Source organism: Myodes glareolus, chromosome 9 (assembly GCF_982192425.1).
Source record: "Myodes glareolus chromosome 9, mMyoGla1.1, whole genome shotgun sequence".
Taxonomy (NCBI): Eukaryota; Metazoa; Chordata; class Mammalia; order Rodentia; family Cricetidae; genus Myodes; species Myodes glareolus.
Genome location: NC_142034.1, coordinates 13,414,586 through 13,425,971, shown reverse-complemented (window position 1 = coordinate 13,425,971; position 11,386 = coordinate 13,414,586). Strand labels below are relative to the sequence as shown.

Here is an 11,386-nt window from a genome sequence, read left to right as displayed (position 1 = left end):
ACTAGGCCATGTGTGTTTCTTAAACCTCCTGAGCCTCGGGGGTCTTCATCTCCGAAGTGAGAGCAAGCTAGCCTGCCTTCGAGGTTTAGGTGGGGTCAACACAGCAGGGGGCTTCCATCAGTGCTCAGTATGTGGTCACTGCTCCGGAGGTTCTGGTTACAGGTTAGCACCATGGAATTTGAAAGCAAGTGGTCCCAGCTGTTTCCTTCTCAAAAGCCAGTTGTCTTCAGGTCACACACCGGTGACCTTCTCAAGGCCTGAATTAGCTGCAGACATTTTACCTGCCAGGGGAAAAAAAAAGAAAACCCTGCTGCCAGATAGCAGGCACCAACCTTAAGGCTGAGAGCAGGGGCTCCAAGAAAATTGACCCCAAATATATTCAAGAGTAAGGCAGGGACAAGATCATCCAGGGTCAAAACAGGCCACCTGACAAAAAGCAGGTGTCTCTTACCCCAGAGACTACAAAAGGTACCCAGTTTCAATCTGCCGGTCTGCAGATGGCAGGGTTAGACTTGAACCTGGGCCTCCAACTTCAGGAAGCAGAAGACTGGGGTGGTTTGAAAACAGTGCAAGAGACCGAGACCGTTTGGTAGAAAAGTAGGCAAAGCTGAGGCCAGAGTCGGGGCCAGAGTCAAGCACTAGGCTGGAAGGTAAAGCAGAAATCAAGATGAAAGGCTTCCATTTACATAGTCTAGGACCCAGGGTAGCCCAAAGTTCTGGGTATCCACCCCACCTCCAACACACACACATGTAGACACACACACAGAAACACACAGACACAGGCAGACACAGCACACGCACACACATGCACACAGAGACACATACAAACACACACAGAGAGACACACAGACACACTCAGAGAGACACACACAGAGACACAACACACAGAGAATTACAATCTCTCTGTCTCTGTCTCTCTGTCTCTCTGTCTCTCTCTCTCTCTCTCTCTCTCTCTGTCTCTCTCTCTCTCTCTCTCTCTCTCTCTCTCTCTCTCTCTCTCTCCTCAAGGGCCTCTGCTCATCCCAGAAGCCCCACCGCACCCTGGCCTCCGAGAGCAGCCTGTGGGATGGCCGAGGTCACCTTGACCAAGTTCCTGGCTAACTTCCCTTGTGCTGGGGCTCGGTGGCCCCTGCTCCTGGCCTTATCTCCACCATCACCTGCGTCACACAGCGACTGCCCGGATTAAAGAGCTCAAGTTGGGAAAACACTTTGAACTGCATGGATGAAAGAGCTCGAAGAAGAGAGCTGGAAAAAAGCAAAATAATGAGCCGAGGGATAAAGGGCCACTCTCCGAGAGGTGGTGCGAGGAAAGTCCCTGGCTTCTCGGAACTCCTGCCCTTTAATTCACAAGGTCTGTGGCTAGCAGCCATTTTCTTACCTCCCTCCCTCTGCCTGCCCACCCCTCCACAGACGTATAAACTACGGGGCAAATTCCCTTTCTGCCGAACGCACATAGGACTTCTGGGACTAAACAAGGCAGCATTGATGATCTTTTCCCGACTGAGAGAAAACACCCATCAGGAGACTCAAAGCACAGCCTCCATTCTCGTAGCCGGTGTAGGCAAGAGACCTCCATCCAATGTTTGCGGAGGAAAGAGGCTCCCAAGGCTGCTTTTTGCTCAAAGAGGCTCAGAAGGCCTGGGTGTGGGGAGAACGAGGTGTCCTGGGGTCTGAAACTGTGGTTCCTCGGGAGAAAAGGATCGTTGGCCAGCACTGAGTGTTCTGCTGGGTAGCTGGGTGGGCGTGTTTGTTCTTTCCCGGAAGAGCGACTCTGGGTTGTCCTCTGGTCATGGTGAGAAATAAAGAGTAGGGCCATCAGAGTCTAGAGCTCCTTCTGGAGTTGTCTGGAGCAGCAGTTGTTGGCGAAGGCCCCAGAGCACCCCTTAACTGGGATGGAAGGATGAGACACGGCAAAGTGTGAGAGAGAAGGGGTGCTGGGCTGGAGGGACTCGCGGCCCAGTAGAAGCCAGTGGGGAGCATTGACCCCTGATTCTGGCAGGTGATTCTGCTTTCTGGGAACCTCTCCTTCTTCTGAAGTCAAAGGTTGGGTGAATGGCACACAACAAGAAGTGGAGGCTGAGGGAAACGTTGGTGTGGCCTTGTCGGTCGAAGAATGTTACCATGGAGGTGGACTTTGAAGTCTCAAACCACGCCCAGTGTCACAATTTACTTCCTGTTGCCTGCAGGTCAACGCGTAGAACTCTCAGCTCTTTCTCCAGCACCATGTCTGCCTGCATGCTGCCATGCTTCCCGCCATGTCAATAATGGACTGAACCTCTGAAACCGTAAGTCAGTCCCAGTTGAATGTTTTTCTTTATAAAAGTTGCCATGGTCATGGTGTCTCTTCATAGCAATAGAAACCCAAACTAAGACAGACACATAAATACTTCTACTTCTTGAAGTATTTCCTTTTTTTTTCTTGTTCCCTGTTAGATAGATAGATGATACATAGACAGATGGTTGCGAGTGAGTGACCAGGCTGAGGTGGCAGTTCAGTGGGTTAAATGCTTGTTTTACAAGTACAGGGACCTGAGTTTGACCCCCCAGAACCCACACAAAAATGCTGGGCATGGTGGTGCATACTTATAACCTCGGGGCTGGGGAGACAGACAGGAGATCCTTGGGGATCCCTGGCCAGCTAGCTTAGCCTAATTGAACTTAGCCTAAGTTCCAGGCCAGTGGAAGAGCCTGTCAAACAAACAAACCAATAAGAGCTGGAATATACCTGAGAAAGAATATACAACACACAAGATTGTCCCCACATCCTCACATACAGCCCTGATCATGCACACACGTCACCCTGCACACATCTCTACACATACACGTATGCACATGAAAGAAAAGATAGCCATACACTAATGGAACATTGGAAAGTAGGTTACATGCATCATGTCTCTTTGCTATCGTTTCATATTTTGACACGCATTTGCAAAGAGCAAAGACATCTCTGTGGGGGGGCGGTATGCGCATGCACACACGATATGAAGGATGTGTGTGTGTGTGTGTGTGTGTGTGTGTGTGTGTGTGTGAATGTGTGGAGTGTGCACCTGTACTCTCGCTTGCTGGTAGGGGCCAGGACAGGCGCAGGATGTGAGAGCCTCCCTCTGTCAACTATATTACCTTGACGTAGGATCTCTCCCTAGAATACAAACTCACTGTTGAGTCAGGCTGACTGCTTGGCAAACTCTCACTATCCACCTGTCTCTACTCCCCAGTGCTGGGGATACAGACACACTTTTTCTTTTTTGAATGAGGATGCCAAGCTTTAAACCCAGGTCCTCATGCTTGAACAGGAGGACGTCTTACCCACTGAAACACCTCTCAAGGCCCCATGTTCATACATAGCACAATAAATTAGCAAGTTTGGGAAATTTCCAATACGCCAGTGCTTCCTTTAGTCCACAATCTACCCTATTAGTGCCCTGGTTGTCCCCAAGCAGTATCCTACGGTGGCATCCGTGTTCACGATCTGCCCTCAGTCATGCAAAGCAAAGATGAATTTTTGGCCTTGAATCCTGCCAATGTCTGCAATGCTCTGCATACTGCCCCCTGCCATGGTTTTCGGAAGGGATTTTTGGCTGGGGAGGTGGCTCAGAGGGTAAGAGCTCTTGATGTGCAATCACAAGGACCTGAGTTTGAATCCCCGCCCCCCGCAATCACATTTAAAAAACAAACAAAGACAATCAACAACAGAAGCAAGCATGGCTGCATGTGCCTATGATCCCAGCGTGAAGATCTGAGTGCAGGTCTCCAGAACCCACGTAAAGTCAGACACAACCGTGCACATCTGTAATCACCCAGTGTTTCTATGGGCAAGATGGAAGACAGAGACAGGAGAGCCCCTAGTTCCGGGGCCAATTAGCCCAGTAGACCCAATGGCAAACAGCAAGGAACCCTGTCTCAAACAAGGTAGAAGTTGAGGACCCCACACTCAAGGTTGTCTGTTGACCATGCTGGCACTATGCCATGCTCACACACTTGAATGTATATACACACATGTCACATACACACACATCATATACATACTGACCTAAAAGGATTCCCCAAAAGATTACAGTTATAGGATAAGATGAGAATAAAATGTATTACCCAAGAAAGATAAAATGTTTTTTACTGTTTTTTTTTTTTAAGACAAAGCTTCTCTGTAGCTTTAGTGCCTGTCCTGAACTAGCTCTTGTAGACCAGGCTGGCCTCGAACTCACAGAGATCCGCCTGCTTCTGCCTCCCGAGTGCTGGGACTAAAGGCGTGTGCCACCACCGTCCTGCGAAAGATGAAATATTATACGAGAAGAAATACTGTAACTGGGAAATAAGGCTATTTCACAAGGACATGCTTGGTGTTTCACAAAGTGTTTTGGTATTGGTTGCTGTAAGCAAATCATGCTTTGCCCTTAAGCCTCCTAACACCCCCCCACCCCCCGAAGCAAAGAAGAAAACAAGAATGAATTGTCAAGACCACAGAATGGTCCCCGGTGAGAATCTCTGCGCTATAGTAGCTTTCACTGGGCAATATTGGTGCCTGAAGTTCTTGATTATAACACATACTCTCTTCCCAGCTTCTCCTCCAAGCTCATGCCTCCTTGAGCTCGGGGCTGAAGGGAAGCAGATGCTAGGAGACTCTGCAGAGGCCCTGGTAAATGGTGGCTTCAGACATTTGCATGCGCCTTTGACAGTTGCTTCTCCCCTGTGTTTCAGAATCAGTTCTCTGCGGGGCCAGCCTCATCTTTCTGCCCTCCCCTCCCCCCAGTGTCCCTCTAGGGCTCAGAATCACCCCAAGTACAGAGTGAGCGCCCAAGAGCTTGTATTCAGCTGCGAACATCCCAGAGCGCAAGCCTCCTCTCTCTACAGAACTCATTGCGTCAGCCTTTCTTCTTCCCCTGTGGCTCCCTCACATTTGGAAGGAGCCGCAACTCTTTCTCTTCTTGAATGTGGAATTCAAGACTTCCCAGGACAGCTGGGCATCTGCTGGACACACTATAGCCGTTGCTGACAGATGGACCCTGGGACTGGCCAAGCTGGACAGGGACAGCAGCTAGCGTGGCCCGGGAGGTGAGAACACCCGCCTACCTCCTCTCTGAGCTGCAGCTGCACCAAAGAGCCATCTGGGCCACACCCGGCTGCGAGGGGACCAGCGGCGCCAGCGTGCCTCGTAAGTGAGAGCGGGCAGCCCTTGGCCTGGCCCCATTGCCTTCCTCCCCCCGGGTGTTCAGAGCCTCCACAGGCGCCACGTGGTATTAGAACTTCGGCTCTGTACCAGATGCTGGGCTTCCAAAAGGGCCATCACCACCCACACTATCCTCAACACCTGGGGGTCCCTCGGGGGAGCATCTGGCCTGGCCACACATACCTCTGCAGCTACCTCTCTGTGCCCCAGCCCTTCCCCAGTCCCAGCACCAGTTTGGCTCTGTTTCCTAGGGATTCAGTCAACCTCCAGAACATCTTTTATTAATATTAATTCTAAAAAAAAAAATTTCAGTGCTATTTACCATCTGTTTTCCCCCCTTGGCTGAAAATAATTGGAGATGAAACGCCCGCTGTTCATCCCCCGCGCTTTCTCAGAAGGAACAATAGACACAGACAATGACTGCATTTTTTTCCCCAAGCAAAACAAGCGGCAATAAGCTCGCCTAGTTGTGCCGCCGTCGCCGCCAGCGCCCTGCGTCACACAGACTGGAGCCCCTTATCAGCTGCAGCGTTCAGACTCCAGCCCATCCCCGTCCAGAAAACATTGGGGTGCAGGGGGCTCTTTGATTTCCTATTAGGCGTGTTTGCTAATTTTCCTCTGTCCTAGCAACATGTGGCTCATTTGATGTTCCACTAACGTGTGGGCCATCTGTAAATATAAATAGCTGAGTCTTGATTCCATTAGAGGCCCATGAATGGAACAAAAATATTCCAAACTGACTCTGCCACAAGGCCAGGGGCCTGACAGGATTGGGCTTTGGAGAAAGGAAGCAGAGACTGTGTCGTTTGCTCTCTGCCAGGTACGTAGGCCTTTCAGGCTCCTAGACCCCTTTAGGACAGTCCTTAACCTTCCTAACGCCGTTACCTTTCAATACAGTTCCTCATGTTGTGGTGACTACCTTCCCCCCAACCATAACATTATTTTCATTGCTACTTTGTAACTGTAGTTTCCCTATTGTTATAAATCGTAATGTAAATATCTGATACGCGGGATACCTGATATGTGACCTCCCCCAAGGAATTGCAGCTCACAGGCTGAGAACCATTGCTTTAGAAGCACAGAAATGTATACCAACCGTTGGGAGGGACTTTACAAAGAAGCAGAGAAATGACATAAAGCTTAGGCTGAGGCTGGGGAGATGGCTTAGTGTGCAAAGTGCCTGCCAAGCAAGTGTGAGCACCGAATCTAGATTCCTGGCATGCATGTAAAAATGGAATGAGGCAGATCTGTAACCCTAGTGCCGAGGGGTTGGGAGTGAAGACAGGTGGGCTACCTGGAAGAAATGATAAGCTCCAGGTCCATGAATGACAAGGTCTCAAAAAAAAACAAAAAAACAAAAGCAAACAAACAAACAAAGAACAAAAACGATGAAGGTGTTTGATAAAAACACTTGACATCTGCCTTTGACCTCCACACAACTACACACACAGAGACAAGCACACACACCCAAGCCCATATGTGTACACAGCCACATGAACTTGTATGTATAACACACAGGCATACACGTCTATTCTGGGAAAGAGATAGCTGAGGTCAGAGTGAGCATGGGTAGTTCAACCAGACTGGCCCAGCATCAGTGATCTAGGTTGACCCATGCTGGACCCAAATGCTTGATCATGCAGAAAGCAGAAGCCAGCAATGGACCTTAATGCTGCAGTATCCAAGACACTGGGGCTCTGATACGTGATTGGAGACCATGACACTGAATCTTCATCCTTCTAAGCCTTCCCAGGATCTCTGCAGCAGGTAGGAGGAGGCAGAGCTCAGAGTGGAGCGGTTCACCTCTGCTGCACAGGCTCCACACAATCACTGGTGAAACTTGACTTCTATAGGCTTGACATCTTCTCAGGTTCTCTGCCTCCTACCCTCAACCTAGGGAGCCGCACAACTCAATGGGTCCCAGTGGATGTCTACGCTTGCCCCTCGAGTTCTGCCTTTCTCCCCACTCCTTGAGAAAAATGAAACTAGGATCTCTTCACCCTCAGCATAGACTGCAGGCTTGTGTCTGTCCTCCCCCTCAGAATCTCACACTGGAGGCTAATCTGTGACGTGTTGGTATTTGGGGAGAGGGCAGAGTAGCGCTTTGTGATGAGAAAATACAAGAATAGAGCCCTCGTCCTATGTGTGTGTGTACACAAGCATTTGATTACATGTGTGCGTAGGTGTGCACGCACACGTGTGCATGTGTGTATGGAGGCCAGAGGACAAGCCCCATTGTTATCCCTTAGGTTCTGTTCACCTTTTGTCCCTCCATGCTGGGTATTGAACCTAAGGTTTCATGCATGCAATGCAAGTGCTCTCAACAAATCTACTTCTCCAAAGCTCCTCCAAATTTTTGTTTGGTTGCTTTTTGTTGTTGTTGTTATTGTATTGTTTGTTTTGTTTTTGACAGGGTCTCTCAATGGCCTGGAATTCTACTGGGGCTACAAACCCTACAATCCACTTGCCTGCCTCTGCCTCCCCTGTGCTGAGATTACAAGTGTGTCTAGTTCTGTGAGGTTTTCATTTGCTGTCTAATTGCTTGTTTTTAAGTGTAAGTTGAGGATCAAACTCAGATCCTTGTGTTTGTAAAGCAAGCACTTTGCCAACAGAGTCATCTCCCCAGGCCAAGGATTAAGGACTTTGGAGAACTTCACAACCTTCGAAACTGAGAAATGCATGCCAGTATTTAAACCACCCAGTCACTTGTGGGTTTGCTACAACCATACAAAGATGCCTCTCAGCTCAGGAGGAACATGCCTTGGCTGTGTTTCCTAAAGCTTGTCCTGAGAACGGCTCCAAACCCTGCCGGTACCTTCCCAAAGCCTGGTCTTCTGGTCATTGCATCTCCCAGAGCCTAAACAGCCTCTGGATATTCCTCTCCAAGTCCTAACCTCATCTGCCATCCTACATCAAGTTTCTCCACAGTGAGCCTTTCCAAACTCCAGCCCTGAGGGTTTGGAAAGTCAGGCAGTGTTAACATACACTAGCCTTTCTGGAACCCATCTCCCAGAGCCCAGCAAGGTGGTGTTCCACACCAAGAAGGATCCTGTGCAGGAACTAGAGAGACTGCACAGAGGTTAAAGGCATCAGCTACTCTTGCAGAGGACCTGGATTAGATTCCCAGCACCCTCTGGTGTCTCACAATTGCTGGCAACTCAGTGCCTTCTTCTGGCATCTTTGGGTACTGCACACTCTTGCTACACATGTGTACACATAAATACAATTCTAAAATTGTAGTTTAAAGAAATCTGAATAGATATATAAATAGCAAAGAGTTTGGATGAACCCTTATTTTTATTAAAGGAATCTGTTTAGACAGACAACTTTGTTAGGGTAGAGGGTGTCCCTAAATCCACATGTTGAAGTCCTAACCCACAGAGTGGCTGTGTTTGGAACCAAAGTAATTAAGATGGTAATTAAGATCAAATGAGATGGACTCTGACCCTGTAAGATTAGTATGTTTATAAAAAAAATCAATCTGTTTTCCAGAGCTCTCACTTCCTCCTCTTCTCTCTCTGTCTTCGCTCCTCCTTCTTCCCTTCCTGCCCCGCCCCCTTTGAGGCCACCCATCCTGCTTGACCGTGACTCCCAGCTTCCAGAACCCTAAGAAGCTAAATTTAAGTTGTCTGAGCTACACTGGCACCATTATTCTTTCCATTAAAGCTACAAGAAATGTGTATACTTTATTAAACCAAACATGTTTTTAGAACTTCAACCATTTCTTGACTCGTTTGATTCATAAATGCTTTCTTGGCACCTTCTGGATCAAATACTGGACTGGCCAATGGGGATCTAGTGGTGTTTCAGGTGTTCTCTGCCCTTGCTTGTCTGGTGATGTGCACTGTGGTCCTCAGACGGTCTGTGTTAGATCCATTCCCCACACCCATATGGCCTGAGTCATCTCACACACACACACACACACACACACACACACACACACACACACGCATGCACGCGCTTAGAAAAGCACTCAATGATGCCTTTGTCCAATTGGGAGGTAGGTCCTTTAGATGCTATGCCTATCATCTGGTCCAACAGAATTTGCCTTCCAGACAAGGTACTGAGTGCTAGGCTGAACACAAGAAATGTTCAAAAACAAAATGAAGGCAAGGGAATTGGTAGAAAATAGTCAAGTATTTGGAAAAGGCAGGAGCTTTAGAGTAAGGACTGAACTGACCTGGATTGAAAATGTGTTGGTCACTACTGTTTGCGCCGCTTCTGTGGGCTTCCATTTATTCCCAGGTAAAACAGGATACTTTAGAAGCTGCCAACCCTAAAGTAAAGTACTTGGTTCCCATAGCACCTGCCAAAGATGAGAGCCATTGTTAAAGTGTACTCAGACCATGCCATTGACGGGCAGAAATCAGAGACATTGCAACTGCTCTGAGCCAAGACGCCTAAGCTAAGTAAGACCTGTGATGCCCTCCCGATGCTGCTTCCCCACTAGAAACCAGCATTCTACAAAGGGTCCTATTTGAAAACCCTTCAGAGCCCCTCACATCTAGGGGTACTTTCTTCTTCCTCCACATGGGGATCCATGGCTGAGTCCCTAGAACTTAATTCCCAGTTTCTGTCAATGTATTGCTAAATTTTAAATACTAAAACAGAGATCTGATTACAAAAGCCTGACTCCCCAAGTCCCCTCCTCTGACAATAGCCATCGTGTTCTCTGATCGATAGGAATGATCAAGATGGGGTAGGTACTTGTTTCCACTCTCTGGTCTGCCCTTTTAGTCCCTGATGGGGCTGGTTGACCTTTTTCAGACAGGTACTTCAAGTGTGCCTTGCCAGGTTCTCTTTTGTTGGTTCTGGGAAAGGCGCTCAAGGGTCCCAGGTTTGGATCTTGTCCTTACACCCGTAGGTAATTAAGAAGCTTGTAGATTGCTTGAGGCTTCCCTGGCAAGCCAACAAGGGCTGGGTGCTTTTAACTACAGAAACATACCATCTTATAGCTCTAGGGTTAGAAGTTCAAGGTCAGGCCTGGGCAAGGCTGCTTTCTTCTGAGGCCTCACTCCTGGGTTTAGCTGTCCATTTTCCCTTTCTGGCTTCCGGCAGTCTTTGTGAGGGTCCCCATGCCCTAATGTACTTTTCTTTTCTTACAAAGATACCTGTCACACCCAGTGAGGACCCAACCCAGGGACCACCACTACATATCTCTTCAAAGATTTCCTCTTCAAATACAATTATAACTTGGGGACTCAGAGGTTAAGACTTCAGTATATGAATGGGGACAGGTGTTGGAACACAGCTCAAAACCTTGATAGGGCACGGGGATGGGGAGGGGGAGGTAGCAATGCGATATTACATAGGATGAACTATTGAAATTAAGTCTGGTGTGGGTCAGGGCCTTTGTCATTTAGCAAGTTCTCAAGCCAGACATGGTGGCACACACTTGTAATCCCAGCACTTGAGAGGTAGAGGCAGGAGGATCAGGAGTTCAAGGCCATCCCTGACTTTATGGCAAATCCAAGGTCAGCCAGGGCTACCTGTCTCCAAAAATTGAAAACAAAACAAGCAAACAAAAAAAGTTCTCACTATTAATAACATCCTCAGGGGCCATTCAGTGCACCAGGAGATGAGAAAGGCTTTTTCAAGGACTTGGTCCCAGGAAGGACATTTGCTATTGGAACTATGGCTGAAATGCCTCCAGACTACCCAAGCTAGAAGCCCTGTCTACCACCTGCAAGTGATGAACTCCAGCCATGGCCTAACTCCCGTGTTAGCTCGCAGCTCCTTCATACGAAAGGCGGCAAAGCCGCGGACCCACTAAGTCTTCTACAGAAAGCTGGAGGGGGCCATAGGAAGTATACAATCCGTTCTATCTATTGTTTATTACTTCCGTGTGACTCCGGGCCAGGTCACAGAAGGACTGCAGGCCTGCGTTAAGGTAGATATGGTCTTCAACTTGGGTATGACTTATTCAGATTTTCCCTATGTTTTTCTTCCCAAGGCAGAATAATTCTCATTCCTTTAGCCTTTCGACAGGGACGGGGCCCAGTTCCCACCTCTTTGAGCGTGTCTGTGGCTCTTGTCTGGATCCACTCCAGCTTCTCCAAGCCTTTTAAGGAGGGGGTGACACAGACTCCACTCAGCATTGTAATGAGGAGCTAACTGACATGGGACCGGCGAAGGGGATGACTTGGGTCTCGTGGCACACCATGGCCCTTTCATGTGTGCGGGATCCAGCTAGCTTTGAAGCAGGCAAGGCGCTTCGTTGAC

At 48.6% G+C, this 11,386-nt stretch overlaps 1 long non-coding RNA gene across 1 annotated transcript; it reads left to right on the top strand.

Moving 5' to 3' along the window:
- Nucleotides 1–1,475: 1,475 nt before the first annotated feature.
- Nucleotides 1,476–8,882, top strand: LOC146893330 (uncharacterized). The gene is made up of 2 exons (XR_015003870.2): nt 1,476–2,285; nt 4,696–8,882. It is a non-coding gene; the product is annotated as an uncharacterized LOC146893330 (long non-coding RNA).
- Nucleotides 8,883–11,386: the final 2,504 nt, after the last annotated feature.